Source organism: Ixodes scapularis, unplaced genomic scaffold (assembly GCF_016920785.2).
Source record: "Ixodes scapularis isolate PalLabHiFi unplaced genomic scaffold, ASM1692078v2 PGA_scaffold2__306_contigs__length_199485367, whole genome shotgun sequence".
Taxonomy (NCBI): domain Eukaryota; kingdom Metazoa; phylum Arthropoda; class Arachnida; order Ixodida; family Ixodidae; genus Ixodes; species Ixodes scapularis.
In genome coordinates this window covers 121,108,876-121,120,651 of record NW_024609857.1, presented here as the reverse complement: position 1 = coordinate 121,120,651, position 11,776 = coordinate 121,108,876, and positions in this window count along the sequence as shown.

Genomic DNA, 11,776 nt, shown 5'->3' with positions numbered 1-11,776 from the left:
CTATTGGTAAATTGCCGTAGCATCAAAAATAAAGTAAACGAGTTTGCACTTTTGTTGGAGACCCTTAAACCTGAAGTTGTTATGGGGACGGAGTCTTGGTTAGATGATACTGTTAGTGACGCTGAGGTATTTCCGGCGGGTTTTACAGTTTATCGCAAAGACAGACATCGGCACGGTGGGGGAGTTTTTCTACTAATTTCTAATAGATGGACTAGTCATGAAGTGGTTTTCGAAAATGCTACCGCGTCTGTCTGGTGTCGGGTCTTTTTCCCAAGGGGAACTGCTCTCGTGTTCGGGACCTTCTACCGCCCCCCTGATAACAGTGAAACTTCAATTTGTTTGCTCTGTGACATGTTATCAATGATTCCTGACAGTGTTTTTCTAGGTGGTGATTTTAATCTGCCAGATTTTAACTGGTCTACTGGAACAACAGAATGTATTGTTAAATCACGCGTTAACACTGTGTTTACAGAGGTATTGGGCACTTTCGGCTTCAATCAATATGTGCAGCAGCCGACGAGGTTGAACGCCATTCTAGACTTGGTCTTATGTAATGACCCTAATATTGTAGCTCAGGTCGGGGTGTATCCTGGAATAAGTGACCATAGTGTGGTTGCTGCAACGCTAAATGTATCTGGAGCACCCGAGAGGGCACAACTTCCACGCAAGGTATTCATGTATGAGAGAGGAAACTTTGACGCCATCGGCACTGAATTGGACAGGTATTTTTCAACCTTTTTATGCTTAGCAGAATCGCACTGTCTAGAAGATCTGTGGAGCATCTTTCGTAATAAAATAACAAACTTAATCGACACTTTTGTACCATCGAGGATTATTCGACAAAAACGAAAACAAAAACCATGGTTTAATATTGAAATTCGTAAACTCGTAAGAAGAGCGCGGTGTGCATATAGAGGGGTTTCCAGAGATGGCTGTCCAATAAACCTGCAAAGGCTAAAGGAAATTAATTACACATTAAAGTTATCTATAAGAAAAGCAAAGAAGTTATTTTTTCTCCCGGCTAAACGATGATCTTAAGCGAAATCCCAAAGTGTTCTGGAATTACGTTAAAACAAGTAGAAAAGATGATATTTCTATCCCATACTTAAATGTTAACAATACAATAATCAAAAGTGATGCTGAGAAGGCAGAATGTTTTAATTCTTACTTCAAATCAGTATTTTCTCAAGAAACAACCAGCGATGAATCACCAGTATCTGTTATTTCTGGTAACACAATGGCAGATATTGAAATTGATGTTAACGGTATTACTTGCCTCTTGCGTGAAATGAATACCTCGAAGGCAACCGGACCTGATGGATTACCATCGATTGTTCTTTGAAAGTGTCGAGATATTATAGCCCAGTATTTATGTCTCATGTTTAAAATTTCCCTTGAAACTGGGGCAGTTCCACACGATTGGAAGGTAGCAAATGTTATTCCTGTTTTCAAGTCAGGGGATAAAAAACTTGTAGAAAATTATAGGCCTATATCTTTGACGTCAATTAGTTGCAAATTGTTGGAACATATTATATATAGTGAAGTTTTTGATTGCCTGGAATCCTGTAAATTTCTTGCCCCCTCCCAGCATGGCTTTCGCAGAGGGTGTTCATGTAACACACAACTGGCAGAATTTCAACATTACATTTCAAAATCACTTGACAGCAATACTAATGTAAATGCAATTTTCCTTGATTTTCGTAAAGCCTTTGATACTGTACCACACCAGCTACTACTGAAGAAATTAGCATCTTTAAATATAACTAACAATATTCAAAAGTGGATAAAAAATTACTTAAGTGGCCGAGAGCAGTGCGTGGTTTTAAATGGTAGCAAGTCATTACCTATAACTGTGAGTTCAGGAGTACCCCAAGGCAGTGTCTTGGGACCATTATTGTTCTTAATTTATATTAATGATATTGTAACTGACATTCGATCGCCGATTAAGTTGTTTGCGGACGATTGCGTTGTTTATAGACAAATATATTCAACAATGGACATAGAAATATTGCAAAGCGACCTAGATAAAATAGAACACTGGTGTGATAAGTGGAAAATGAGTTTAAATATTGGAAAATGTAATTATCTCAGCTTCACAAAAAATGTATCAAGGTCTCCCGCCAGCTATACAATTAAAAATGCAATAATCCGCAGAGCAAGCGACTGTAAATACTTAGGAGTTAATTTCACCCAATCACTTAAATGGCACAATCATATTGACTATACAAAAGCAAAGGCAAGCAAAATGTTATATTTTATCCGGAGGAATTTTAAGGGCGCTTCAACAGAGGTGAAAGAAACTCTTTATATTTTGCATGTTAGGTCGATACTCGACTATGCATGCATCATTTCGGACCCATACCAAGATTATCTTATTGAAAAATTAGAAAAGGTACAGAATCAAGCGGCACGATTTGTCAGCAATAACTATAACCCTTATGCAAGTATCTCTGAAATAAAAGCCATGCTGGGATGGGAATCATTAAACACTAGAAGGTATAAGTTAAGGTTGAAGTTTTTTTATCGGATTTATTATAATGAAACTGGCATTGATAGAAATGAGTATTTCTATAAACCAAGTTACATGTCAGCGCGGTTCGATAACTCTGAAAAGGTTTTTGAGTACTGTTATAAAACAAACAATTTTGGTAGTTCTTTTTTTTGTTCAAACAATCAAAGACTGGAACCTGCTGCAACAGGAGCTGGTCAGTATCTCAGACAATGATGTATTTTTTTCTTGTTTGTGAAAATCACTGTTATTTGTTATTTCGTGACCCCCCCCCCCCCCCCCCCCTACGATAATGCCCACGAGGCGATGTAGGTATTCTGTAAATAAAAAATAGACCCTTTCCGAAATTCAGTCTGGCCACTTTGATCACTATCATCATCTGTGGAACGGCACCTGTGTCCTACCAATGGCGGCCTTCTAGTGACTGATAAAGGAAGACATTGAAGATGCTCCTAAGCAGTTGATGCGAGGCCTGTACATTCGGGGGGTTAGTACAACACGACGTAGGAATGGAACACAAGAGCTACGTAAGCGTTCATTTCTAACTTAGATTCAGTCAATTTGTGGGCTGCGCACAATCGGCTTTAACCCCTTTGGTGGATAGAAATTTATCGAGGCATCTGTGTGGGTAGGACCTTTGTTCCGCAAATTCTTGGTCACCATCGAACTGAAAGTGGTCGAGAAAGAACTCACATTGAACAATTCCTCGCGTGCCCTTGACTTGCGAAAGTGACGGTGTCCGATGAAATACAAGTTCATTACCGCCATTGGTATGGCAAAAGCCAAACTCCTATACGAACCACCAGATGGCACTGAATTTCGGAAAGGGTCTATTGACCTTCTAATTTGTTTTTATAGAGTCGAATGAAACTCAAAAGAAACTCAACGTTAAATGAGTTTTATCATTACAAAACTAATATTCATTGTTTTGAATTTACTCATTACACATTCAAATGAGTGTTATCATTACCCACTCAATATCTATTCTTTTGAATTTACTCATTACAAATTCAAGTGAGGTTTATCGTTACCCAAACAATATCAATTATTTTGAGTTTATTCATTACACATTGAAATGAGTGTTATCACTAAGAACACAATATCCATTATTTTGAGTTTTCTCATTACATATTGCAACGAGTTTGATCGTTACCGACTCAATATCCATTCTTTTGAGTTTACTCATTACAAATTCCAACGAGTTTTATCGTTACCCAGTCAATATTCATTCTTTCTGAGTTTATAAATGTACTGATTACTCATGCAAATGAGTATTATCATTAAGAATGCACTATCCATTCTTTTGAGTTAATCCGTAGACACTCAAGGGAGTTCTACCATAAGGCACCCAATAGGCATCAGCTTATCAACACAGGGGCGGATCCAGAACTCCGTTTTGGGGGGGGGGGGGCGGAAAATTTTTAAGGGTACTATTCTCCCATTCTTTTTTCTGCAAGGGGGTCCACCCATGTCAAATTACCCTCCGAGAAGAAGGGAGGGAGGGGGGTCGACTTTGTTTGGGGGGGGGGGGGGGTGGCCGCCCCCGTCCCCCCCCCCCCCCCCCCTTGAATCAGCCATTGGGTCCACAGCGGAGGAATTCGATAAAGGCAAATGTGAAGATAATCATGAATGCAGATTGCCTGCTGGTCAGAAGACATCCTCCTTAAATAAAGTCATGTTCAAAATTGCAATCCCTTCTATGAAATCAAAACATATGAAATTATTCTCATTCCCAACTAGCACACTGTCTTGGACGATCAAATTGATACAGCGATAGACATAATGACTCGATATACAGCATCTGCTCCCAAACTTCCCTACGCGCGCAATCCCCTAAGATATAAAATATATCCTGCGACGATCCCGCCCCCTCCTCCATTCGCATTTGGCTAGACCACAAGTCTTACCATCTCAGTGCATAAGCAGTAACATATTGAAATTGACTCTGAAATTTAGTTTCTTAGGCACTACAGGTAATTTTAACCAATCTAAAACCATTGAAAAAAAAAAGTAACAAGCCAGCAGTTGTTTTGCGACACTCCGCTAGATCAGTCACGACACCCCTGGTGTTGGCGCCTCACAGTTTGGGAAGCACTGCTGTTTAATAGTACAAATGCAGAGTGATGCTTCGAATATTTTTTAAAACATTTATAAGTAGCAACTGTTGACCTAATACCGCGCAGAAATTTAAACCAACTCTTACACAATATCACAGAAACATAATCCCAAGTTTCCACAGAATAAAAACCAGTAAGAACAAGAGGAAACACACACTAGGCTGATTAATTAACTCTGAGCTGTCACTTTGTTTTAATTCAATATACATGAAAATGAAAGAAGAATAGGAATGCCAATAGTCATACTTTTCGGTCCTATAGGAGGTTGGACTGCTCCCATAGGAACTTTATCGGACCATTAGGAATTTTTATCAGTCAAACGAAATGTTTTGTTGGCAAAAAAGGAATGTCTAGGCCAATTGTGCATGCATATTTGAGCAATAGGAACCAATTAGACGTATGTCTCTCAGAACGATGTAAACGCATATTGGACGCAACAATTGAGAATCGGATCAATAGGAACATGTTCCTGTGCTTTTAGAAAGTTGTTTTTCGACGAAGCTGATATATTTGTCAGACATCCAACTGAGGCAAAAATAGTCCCTGTCAGAAATACACCGGCCAATTTGATGCATGTGTTATGTAACCTGGCCTGTATGATGCAAATATCAGTTCCACGTCCTAAGAATGTTTTTCTAGAATTCCAGCACGTATAAAAGTTCATTAGTCAAGCTAATTATGCCACAGTGTTACGCTTGTTTTTCAATATTTTTCGGATGGCAAAAATGGTTTCAGCCCAGGTTACCTAACACACCATCGTTGTGCATCAATGGGGTTATGAATCTTCAAAGAGTTTCGTAGCTTAAAATTAATGCTAGAATCAAACACTCAGATACAGTCACAATTTAAAGGAAAATACCCTATTGCAATGCTTCTTCTTCTGAAGGAATTTTAGGACCATAGTAAAAATAAATCTTAGGATCATGGTACGGTAAAACAATTTACTAATAAAATACTGTAAGCTGAGTTTAAACTAAAAGTAATCTCCACAAAAAAAAAAGAAAAAGAAAACTACTCCTTACTGCATTGCACCGAAACAAATAATGCGTCGATGCTTTATTTATTTCCTGTGCTTATAATAATAACTGTATTCACCATCCTTTACTCCTAAGTTTCTAAAGACATATTTATTGTGCCCCTCTATCGCGATTGAGTCAGTTTCGGTTTCGGTATTTTAACTTTTACTGGTTTCGGTTTAATGTTGTAAGGATCGCGTCTTCGACGCCCCGTTGGCCCCGTCGGTAGCGACACCAGTTCTTTCCGGTATGGTTGCGTCGTCGCGACCGTTGGTGTTTGTCAAGCGTTGGTTACATGTGTGTTGCGGGATGGAAATGCCTTTAGACATGGAGATGTGCTAATTTAATCAAGTTTATCTATCTGTGAAGTTTCCTCTTGTGATGATTATGTTCAAGAAGAGCGCGGAAGACCGACGACGCGACAGAACGAGCAGCTCGGCGCTGTTGGTAAGCATGCTTCTTTGTTTGCATTGTAAGTAGACGCGTTGAACGAGAAGTGAACACTAGGGAGTTTTAGAATAACGTCGTCGCTGCTGTGCATGCGCAGACCCAAAACAAGCGTTCGGACTCGAGCTTTGGGACCCGTTATTTCTCGAAATAGCGTGGGTACCGCAAAAAGCGGCGCCCACGACCTCTCCATTGATCGCGTCTTCGACGCCGTCGCCCGCTCGGGAACTGCGTGAGTCGCACTCGGCGCGGTCGGTATGCTCGAAGCGTATTGAAAACGCCACGGACCGCTGGATTCACAGCTCAAAACTATCAAAGCGCGTGTACTTAACGATCGGGGCAGACATGTAAACATGCCTGGGTAGCGGATCGTCTGCGCTTCGTAAGTACAGAGCAGCTTGGCAGTGATAAGAACAAAACATGCGGCATTGAGTATAAAACATCTATAAAAATGTTACTCCAGACGAAAAGCTTGTTTAATTTCCAAGATATAACGTTCTACCTTCCACATAAAAGCTGTCGCGACATCTTGGTAGCATTTTAAGCGCGAGATGCTTGCGTTTTGGGGGGTCCCCGGCAGAGAAACGTTATTCTAAAACTCTTCTCCGCAATCCCCGCGATTTTGCCGTCCGAAACGCGCGGTAAAGTAGCGCCCGGTCTTCTAAAACTCCCTATTTTCTCGGCACACGTTTGCTTGTTAAGCTGTTAAGCTAGATTTTTTTTCTTTTTTTAACTAGTTGGGTTTGCTTTATCTGTCCTTATGTTTGGATCTGTGCTTAGCATAATGCTAGACTTCCTGCGAATTTCTTTGCCTGCTTGGTCTTATTGTTTTCATGGTACTGTATAAACTTTTCATTATAGTCCGTTGCAACTATAGAATAGCAGAATTGCCTTTGCTCGCCATGATTGGTGGTGTCCTCTCGGCTCTCCTCCTCTCTAGTGTTTGCTTATTAAAAAGAGTGAAGGGCTTTGTGGTAGGGGCTTCTACTATTCCAGAGTTGCAACAGAGTATATATAGGCTGTATAGCCGGACCTCGGTTAATTTAATAATTTCGAAGAGTCCTTGCGGGCACCTATGCATTTTTATGAGCACGACTCTGCATCATATATTGAACCGAGAAAATGAACCCACGAACGGCGAAGCATGGGCCTTCTGCTACAAAACTAACCGGACCAAACTTTGTTTTCAAGATCAGAACGGAAAAATTCGACTCCTGTCTTATAAACTGCGAGTAACAGAAATCCCGTGCTAGTCTCGCCACGTTGGGAAGCTATTGCTATGACCCCCATCTTGATTTATTTAATGCTTGTTGTGGCTGTTTTCACATCTGGTATTTTCACTGTTCTTTGGCCAAAAGTGAGTGGCAGGTCGCCATAGGTTTTCAGAAAAAAAGCGGTCGCATATGCAGAAATTTCTAGCAAGTTCGTAGCGCAGTGGCGCTTCGTCGCAACCGAGGAAAAACCCTACGGTATTGTTGGTGCAAAACATTAAGCCTCACGACTAGCAGCAACTTCATCGTGGATATACTGCACCGTACGGCGTTTATTTGAGCTCTACTCCACACAAAAAATTACAGGGACACTTAGGTATCCCTTCGTGGATTGAGTGCGAAAGCATTGCCATTCCTAACGACACTTTTTTTTTCCTCCATTGTTTGAAATGGCAATGCTTTAGCATTCAATCCACGTAGGGATACCTAAGTGCCCCTGTAATACTTTCTTTACGTTACATCATATGGGGGCGTCACACATCATGGTATGCCATGTCGTCACGTGAAGTGTGATGTCATCGAACCGAGGACATATTTTTATGACCATCTTTCAGGCACACCAGCGCCGACGCCGTCTTCTGCCGTAATGGGACAAGCTTCTTTTTGAGGGGAGAGTAATGCCGCATTCCGAAGCGGCTGAGATAGCACAGCAGCTAGCATGCCCGGCTCTCACACAGCAGCACCGGGCTCGAATCTCAGCCGTGGAAGCACATTTTATACCTTCTTTTACTGCTGTGTTGGCATTTGGTACCACTCGGTTAACGCCGCCGGACGCCGGATTTTCCGCTCCATGGACAGATAATGCTTTCGCATTAAAGAGGCACATCCGGTCAGGAATGCGCCTTATCGTTGCTGCCCACCACTTCGAAAATCATAACGGAAGTACGGGGGGCACTAGTGATCATCAAATCAAGTTCACGCCATTCATAGATGAAGGATCCATTTGGGTGCACTAAAGATTTGTGTGGGATTTTCTTTCGTTGATTCATTGGCGCGTCTCGACATTGATCAGAGTCCTGCACCTCGTTAGCTCTAACCGGCAGGGTGGACAGCTCGGCAGACTCGTCGGCTGAATCCTCCGTGTGTGGTGTAGCGTTGTCCTTATGCTGCTTCAAGTAGGGATGCATGCGGACAGTGCTGCGCAAAACACATGCCCAGAGGTTGGCATTTTAGGTGGCCCTCACTCACCCTCACCCTCACAGCCACACTCACCTAAGCCCCTCACTCACCCTCACCCTCACAGCTACCCTCACCTTCAGCCCCTCACTCACCCTCATCCTCACAGTCACACTCACCTTCAGCCCTTCACTCACCCTCACTGAACCTCGCGGCCCTCACGCACTTAGCGCCCTCACGGCCCTCACGGCCCTCACTCACTCATGGCCCTCACGCCACTCACCGCCCTCACGCCACTCACGGCCCTCACGGCCCTCACGGCCCTCACCGCCCTCACGCCACTCACCGCCCTCACGGCCCTCACCGCCCTCACGGCCCTCACGCACTCATAGCCCTCACGCTACTCACCGCCCTCACCGCCCTCACGGCACTCACCGCCTTCACGCCACTCACTGCCCTCACGCCACTCACCGCCCTCACGCCCACTCACCGCCCTCACGCCACTCACCGCCCTCACGCCACTCACCGCCCTCACGCGTCTCACCGCCCTTGCGGCCCTCACACCCATCACGCCCCTCACGCACTGATGGCCCTCACGCCACTCAGGCCAGCTTCAGATAGGGCAAATTCGCCCAGAAACCTTACGTCACAACACCAGCAACACGGGCCGCCCGCGATCACACGCAGCAACCAATTGCTGCAATTTGCCATCGTCATAATAAAATTTTATTTTTCTTGCACTATTTAGACACAATCACGCGTTATAAACGTGTTTTTATGCATTTAAATCTTGTTAGGAATACTAATGCACCTTTCTGAAACAGTTTATTGAAAAAAAAAACGATCGATTTCAAACCAGAACCAAGTCTTTCGGTGTCATCATCACCGGCACGAGGTATCACCTGAAAATTTTGCGTCCCTGATTGGATGCAGCCGCTTCAAACGCATTCAAATTGCTCCGAGTTGCTTGCTTATTCCGAGCCGCACCCGATCTCAGCAATTCGTGTCGATCTAGGGAAAACTAGAGAATAACCCGCCATTAACACCAAAATTGCTGAGAAAGATGCTCGATCTGAAGGGGGCCTCACGCACTCACCGCACTCACGCACTCATGGCCCTCACACCCCTCACGGCCCTCACGGCCCTCACGCCTCTCATGCCACTCACTGCCCTCACCGCACTCATGGCCCTCACTCCATTCACGCACTCACCGCCCTCACACCACTCACGCACTCATGGCCCTCACGCCACTCACCGCCCTGACGCCCCTCACGCACGCATGGCCCTCATACCCCTTACCACCCTCACCGCCCTCATGGCCCTCACGGCCCTCACCACCCTCACAGCCCTCACAGCCCTCACGGCCCTCATGGCCCTCACGGCCCTCACGGCCCTCACCGCCCTCACCGCCCTCACGGCCCTCACGGCCCTCACCCCCCTCACGGCCCTCACCCCCCTCACGGCCCTCACCGCCCTCACGGCCCTCACCGCCCTCACAGTCTTCACGGCCCTCACTCACCCTCACACTCATGAATTTTCCTGGTTCAGAAACTCACTCACCCTCACCTCACCTGTGAAGATGAGGGTGAGTGAGGGTGAGTGAGGGCCCTCATGAGTGAGGTTTGCCGAGGTATGCACATGCCTCTTGCCCACGCTTCTAACTTCATTGCTGGTCGCGGCGAAATAGCCAAGTAACGTGCGGCCATGCTAGCCCTAAGAAGTTTGTAAGACACTTTAGATGGTGTCGTTATATTCCGTTTTAAGTCACACAAAAGTTGTGACAATTATGTTTCGTTCATACGGATTTCTTCTCGGGTTTTGTCATACGCAATTTTTTATCGTAAAATTGTTTTTTGAATTCGCCCTCTGATGACTAGATCCTCCCAATAATTCAAATTTCGTGTAGTGCATCGATTGTGAAAGCTGCAGTTGACGCACACTCATCCGGAGCATGGCTTTATGATCCGCATAGAACCCTATTACCGTTTCCTTCCTGTCCGTTGTGATTAAAAATACTTCTTCAAGATAGTAAAAAAACACAAAAAAATACACAGGGACAAGAAGTGGACATAAAACACTGGCGCCAGTGTATACCACCAATTATTGTCCATATGTTTTTTGCGGCGCTTGGCTACGATCATGAACCAATTGGCCCGAATTGTCATATTAATTCCTCGAGATGCTTATAAGTCATAGCTTCTTTATGTTCAAATTTGGTAGACTTCATAAGCGACAACATCTGCCCGCTTATCTTTGGTAGACCATGTCAAAAGCGAAAATAGAAGACCGCAACGCGGCGGTAAAAACAGTGAGAGATTGGTTCTCGCTGACTTGTGGGCAAAATATACTTTTGCACCATGGTGCCCCTGGTAATGTTACTAGTGCCACTCATTAAACTATTAAGGTAGTGTGTAAATTAAGTGCCTGGGTGAGCAAAAATGTAGGAATTTTAAATGTGACTTTCCGCATTTAAGGCTGGTTCACACATACAGTGCAGCGCTAACTTAGCCCTGTTAAGGCAACGAGTCACTGCTACTTCCATGGCTTGTATCGTGTGTTCCAAGTTGTCGCTTTTCATACAAAGGACTGATGCCCCGGTTTGTAATACTGATTCAGCACTGAGGTAGTGCTGCTCTTCTTCTTGCACTGTTCAGCGAGGACGAGGAAATGATCTACAAAATCGTGGAAGTAGGTGTGGTTTTTTTTTCGGCTTAGAACATTTAAGGCTGGAGGCAATGCATTCCTCCTGAAGTAAAACTGTGTCGTGAATTTAAACACTTGGAGAGTTGCCTTCAAGAAAAAAATTCCCTCAATGCTCACCCGACTGATTTGAAGGGTTGTAAAATTGTTAAAATGCTGTCATCTCTAGCTTGAGTCTGCATACACACAATTCCAAATCAATGTCAGGCTTGTATTTTCTAATGATTCATGAGCAACAAAAACTGGATAGAAATACCAGGAAGTGTGCAGATGAGCTGGTGAACTATGAACTTCTTGAATACCCAATATCGAGGAACAGAAAAAAGTAGGTGGCACGGAGATCTGGGCTCTTGTCTCCTTTTTTGTTCCTTGATCTCAGGTTTTCAAGATGCACATATGTGTCTATCCTTGCATGTGAAGGGACATTTTATATAGGTAGTAGACACTATTGCCCAAGTGTTATAAAATTTGTAACGGTCATGTAACAAAATGAAACAAATATGACTCAATCAGCCTCAAGTTGGAATCTAGAAATGCTTACATACATGTAAACCAATAGTGCTGCATGCTCCTTAGCTAGACGTTCGTCACAACCAATAC